The 6,000-nt window shown below is 43.1% G+C and overlaps 1 protein-coding gene across 2 annotated transcripts in view; it reads right to left on the reverse strand.

Moving 5' to 3' along the window:
* The window catches only part of MAPKAP1 (MAPK associated protein 1), a 928,195-nt gene extending 922,457 nt beyond the window's left edge, over positions 1-5,738 (reverse strand). Inside the window, exons 1-2 of one of the 2 annotated variants that reach the window (XM_086924702.1) lie at positions 5,659-5,738; positions 10-119 (exon numbers count right to left, since the gene is read on the reverse strand). The gene's annotated coding sequence lies outside the window, so the exon portion shown is untranslated. The remainder of the gene's footprint in view (positions 1-9; positions 120-5,658) is intronic. The other variant, XM_086924701.1, reaches the window with a different exon arrangement.
* Positions 5,739-6,000: the final 262 nt, after the last annotated feature.

Below are 6,000 nucleotides of genomic sequence, written 5' to 3' on the forward strand. Positions count from 1 at the left end.
TCAACTCACCTTGTGGATCCCGAGTTTTCCCTATTTGATCCTTATTTGTGACTTGCGAGTCGAGAAGTTGGGCTGGCGGGTCCTGGGGTCTGGTGGATTCTAACGTCAGTTTAAAAGGTCTGTAAAAAAACGTAAAAATGTTACTAGACCTACAGGTTTAGTAACTTGAATAATCTAGTCGACGTAATTGTAATGTACTGGACGTATGAACTGGTCTCAAATTGTGTGATTCGTGGCCCTGAGTGGCTTGATATATCAGGACTAACACAACGCACTGCAAATTGCTGCGTTGCATTGCTCTGTCCTGGAAAGGCGTTGCATGAGCGTGCCCACGCAACTAAGCAAAACCAAAGGGGATGATGGACGGATTGTTGAACATTGCAAGCAATCACCTCCAGTCAACTGATCTGGGTTTAATCCATCATCATTCTTTAGCTCACTCCGCCACCCCAGTTCAGACATGGCCCTATGCAAATCAGTCTGACCCTGTGCCTCATGGGAACAGTCCAGCATGTACTGCCAAGCCATGTCTTCCCTGGACCGGAAACAAACATCCTGGGACCGGTTTCTGGCTAATCAGCCAGGCTAGCTTGAATCCAGTGGCAATGTGAGCAAGGCACCCACGTCTGGGCATACCCTGCCAACTTAGGGCGAACAAAGCAAAACCAAAGGGGATATTGGACGAAGTGTTGAACATTGCAAGCCCTCACCCCCAGTCAACTGATCGGGGTTTAATCCATCATCATTTTTTAGCTCACGCCGCCACCCCAGTTCAGATATGGCCATATGCAAACCAGTCTGACCCTGTGCCTCATGGTAACAGTCCAGCCCGATCTGCTAAGCCATGTCTTCCCTGGACCGGAAGCAAGCATCCTGGTACCGGTTTCTGGCTGATCAGCCGTCATCAGCCAGGCTAGCTTGAATCCAATGGCAAAGTGAGCAAGGGACCCACGTCTGGGCATACCCTGCCAACTTAGGGCAAACAAACCCACGCAACTGACATGGATTTTATCGCATTCCCAGATTTACTACTGCTGGTAGACATTGTAATGCGTCACAATGGTAAAAATATCTTAATTTCTCCTTTTTACTTCCTCTTTCACTGTGTGCTGCATTCTACAGCACACATAGATGAATATGCCTCAGGGAATTGTTTTTGTGCAGGAAGGTGTCCGTTCCTGCACAAAAAAAATCGTGCATGCAACACAGGCACCCTTGCACCATGGTAGAAGGGTGCAAGTGTTGGCGCTAGGCAGCCCATTGTGCGCAAGCACTGGGGGAAAGGGCAGCAATGGCTGTATTGTAAAAAATGACACATTCCTGCCCTGGAACTCAGCACCGCACAGCTAGGTGACTAGTTGCACTGCATTACTTTTACATAAATATGGCCCTAAATGTTTGCTCCATATATAACAAAAGTCTAGCTCCCATATAGGGTATGCATGACCCCTGACTTGCCTATTAGTCCACTAATAGCATTGCTGTGAGGACAGGGGCAAGAATGTTTCTCAGTTCATGTGTAAAAACTCCCTTTTAACAAATATATTACTAAAGCATGATGTGGTACTGCACTGTCATTTACAGACAGCACAATTTCTATTGAAATGGCCACAAATGTTTGCACTAAGATAAATAAAATGATATAGCGTATAAACAATAATCTTTGAAAGTTGGGTTTTAGCAGAAATTATCATTTGCACATCACCAAGTAAAGTGTTCTGATTTGTTTTCATCCTACTACATTCTTGTTTTTTATCGGAGAGTTACAAACATGTGCTTTTATACCAATATCACGTATTAGATATTTAAATGTGTGTTAGAAAACAAAACCTAATTCCTACAGCCTTTCATTCACAAACTTTGTACAGCACTGTTTTCAGACAATCAACTGTACACAATCCTCTACTTTTGTTTCTCTGACTCCAAATTAATAGAATGAAGACATAAACTGACTTTTGACCTGGCTGATGGGTTGTGTAGCCTGGCTACTGGATCTCAAGGTCCAGCTGGTGGGCTGCAAGGGCTGTCTGGTGGGACACAAGGTCAGGCTGGTGGGGCACAAGAGCAAGTTGGTTGGAACTGAAGTCTGTTTGGTAAATCCTGATACTCTCTTAGAAGGAGCTGAGGTCCGGTTGGTGTGGTCTTGCAGGGGTGTCACAGGGTCTGGTAGCTGGGACAAAAGCTGTAATCTCTGGTATGTGAAATATGAGATCTGGCTAGTGAAAGGTGAGGTCTGGGTAACATATTTGAGAGCTGAAAAGGAGGTCACAAGGTTATCAAGGTGGACCACAATCTATCCAACTTCCAACATTCAATTGTAAGTGCTGATCCCTGTCTGCTGTGTCCTGAGGCCTGGATGGTGAAGGGAAGGTTTAGGTTAGGAAGTATGAGCTCTGGCTGTTGTAGTGCAAGGACTTGTGTTGGGAGAATGGTTAGATTGGTTGATGTGAGGTCAGGTTGGGTGATGTGGTTTGGTAGGTGGTAAAAAGGTTTTGTTTGTGGGTGAGGACATCTAAGTGATGTTGCCAAGGTCTGGCAGTGTGATGCAGGGTCTGGTTCCTGGGACATAAGCTGTGGATAGTGGGCTGCAAGGAAAGGATGAAGGGGCATTTCCCGATTAGTGGGTGGCAAGGTGAGTTTGGTGGGTGTTAAGAACTAGAGGTTGGATTGTGAGGTCTGGTTGTAGGGTGTTGGTATGTGATGAGGTCCCACAAATGCTTGTGAGTCTAGCTTAGAGTTCAAAAAGCCCAGCAGGTTGTAGCAGAAGTCTGGCTAGCAGCATCTAAGCTTGGCTGGGTAACAGCGCAGGGGTGTGGAATTTATTAAAATATCTACTTGTCCATGGGGCAAGTTGCTTCATAAATCTACTTGTCCTGTAACAAAATCCACTTGTCCCTTTGGTGCCATGTGGTTCAGCGACAAATTATGGTAGCAATCTCATTATATAAGAGCTCTTATATAGCCTCTCCGATTATGCCAGGGCTCATACCATAGTAGTTTTTGAATACTAGCAATCTCTTTATGTTGCCACGTTTCTGCAGATCTACATACTGGGTCTGAAGGTAGTGGTAAGCAATAGTTCCAGGGTTGGATTGTCCTTTAAGTCTGTGCAAATCTACTAACTAGGATGTTTTAAGGGTTTTCAACAACTCTTCTCTAATCTTTTCCCATACTGAGAAATGTTGGAAATGTACTCCTGACAATTGCAGGCGTAAACCTTCTTCCAGAGTTGGGAAAAAAGTGGTTAATGGGAAAATGACCTTGCAGACACTCGGGTTTTTGCATGAGCAAATCTACACATGCATATTTGCTCATGATAAACTGCAGTTTGCAAATATTTTCCAGGAGTACATTTCTTGCCCTACTTCTATAAATTCTTGTAAATTCACGAAAGCCATACAGCTGCCCCTAATTTGGTCTGGCGTTAACCACAACCTTTTGTGTTTGTTAGAATTCTCTCTCCCTCTCCCTGTATCGGCTGGCTTCACTGTGAGTGACGGCATTAAGCACTTTCACAAGGAGTATATTGGCACACAAAGTAGTTTTGTTCAGTGGCAGTAACTAATGTGGCAGTGTGTGCTTTTTTTAGACCAATTTTGATTGCTTTTGCCAATGTTTGTTATAATGGTGAGGGCCCGGCAGCTCTCACATCAAGTAGGCTTTACAAAACCATGCCAAAGAAAGTCACGTATTGGCAAAACTAAAAAGCTGATCACTAATTTCAGACCTACTGACTTTGCCAATGTTTGTTTATTTTTCTCATAATCTTATTGAAACTGGTTACACTGATTTTCCAATATGAATATTTTTGCGAAATACTAGCATGCATCAACACATTTTACTAAATGATGCTGCAAAGAAACGGTACCTGAAATGTCACAGTAGTTTAGCAAAATGTTTTTTTTTCCTACTTTCATTTTTTAGGAACATTTTATATTGAAAGCACAGTCATTAATCTTGCTCTCAAGCTTCTGCAAATATTTGCATCTAATCTGAGAGCATTCTGGGAGCATTATGCATAGCCTCATATTGCTAAACTTTGAAACCGCGAGTACACATTTTTATACTGTAACCACTGTCAGTAGTGCGATCAGAACTTACATTTACTTAGAGCGCTCACCCGAATAATAAAGGCTTTCAATTATTGAACCATAAATACAAGTTTGAACAGCATTAACATAGGCAAACAAATAATAACTTAACTTCAGGCAGTGCCCTTCCCTGGCCCTTAATGTGCTACTGCAAACTTGCAGCCAAAGGGTTTGTGCTGCAGGGGGCTGGGCCTACTGGTCCCAAGGACAAAATGCACATTAAAACTTGTTGCCCTTGACCCCAAACAATATGTCCTGGGAGTCAGGCTATAGGAATTCCACATCCCTGTTTTAATGGATTCTTTGTATTAGCTGGCTTAGATCAATTATACTACAGACAGGCTAAGTGGAAATAGGGCGGTGAAAATGGACCATCGGCGATGCTCTGAACCATTGATGGACTGTTCACATGAGGCACAGGGTCAAGGCTGATTTGCATATGGCCATGTCTGAACTGGGGTGGTGTGGTGAGCAAAAAGAAACGATGGATCTAGGCCCAGATCTCTGTACTGGGGTGAATGTATGACATTGTTCTGCATTCGGTCCACCAACTGTTGTTTTTGCATCTAAAATGATATACTGCAAGCAGTTTTTTAATGGTTCTTCTAAGAATTACACACTTGGTCTGTATGTCTGCATACATGTTTTTTGTACTGGACATGTGCTATAAGTCTGTCACCTTGTAATAATGGACTGTTACCACTTATTTCAAAGGCAATAACATGATAGTATAAAGCAGATCTCAGTTGATAAAGACAGATGTGGTAGGGTTGTCACCTGGCCGTTTTATTTACCGGCATGACCAATATTTTCAAGTCTCAGCGGGTAAATAAAAGTAGGAAAATCACCTAAAGCCTATATTTTTTCTTCCTACAAGTACATACTTGAATCAGCAAATATAAACAGAAAGCACTTCAAAGTGTATTCTATAGCTCCCTTATTGATTAACTACTGATGATTAAAGTAAACCAAGGCAACGAAGAAACGTTAAAAACGAATAGGGACAATCTTTTATGAAGTCATATTTAAGTATTACGTCCGGGCCCGTGCAAAACCTAAACACATGAACAAACAGCCAATATTCTCCGTGCGAAAGGCAGTAAACTTAGACATGCCTTTAACCTGCGTAAATAAGTTGAAACTTAAAACTAATTAAGGACTATATGAAAATAGCTCAGAATCTGTAACAAAACATAAGGACTGAATCCAGATCCATTCGGTGCCCAAATGCAATTTGACAATCAAAACCCCATCTGTATAGCATGCACCCGCCAAATCGTGCAATCCAGATGAAAAGGTGCCTGCCAACCTGCACTCAAAACATAATTCCTTATCCACAATGTTGGGCAGTTAGTCTCCAAAGCATGGGCAAACGACATCAACTAGAACTGTCAAGGCATCATGCTAAATTACCACCTATGCCACTGAAGAACAGCAAATGGGCAGACTCACTCTGCCAACAGACAAACGAAGCAGAGCAGACCTCATTCACAACAAGGATACCTTGAAAAGGTTGTTATAAAAGCCGTTCTGATTTTACTTATGTGACCAATTATACATTACTTACAGAAGATTCCCGTAGCCGAGACGAGTGTTGATCTCACTTTAGCGGCCCGTGTGCGTAATGTTTGTATTTCCGGGTCGCATAATAACCAATCCCACTGCTGAACATATTCTGGAGTCGTTCCAGATGTACAGCTACAGTGTAAGGCAACCTAGGATTGGAGCAATGAGGACAGTTCAGCCAATCCTAGGCTTGCGCAGAATTGCGAAGTGCCTATTGGCTGTGGAGATGGAGATCGCACCTGCCTGTATCCGAACTGTTCTGAGACAAACTCTGTGGACTGGGTGTGTTTTCACCTCACTGCACCCGAGGCGGTGATAACCTGGGTCAGGCAGGCAGCTGCGT

This window comes from Lissotriton vulgaris, chromosome 5 (assembly GCF_964263255.1).
Source record: "Lissotriton vulgaris chromosome 5, aLisVul1.2, whole genome shotgun sequence".
Classification (NCBI taxonomy): Eukaryota; Metazoa; Chordata; class Amphibia; order Caudata; family Salamandridae; genus Lissotriton; species Lissotriton vulgaris.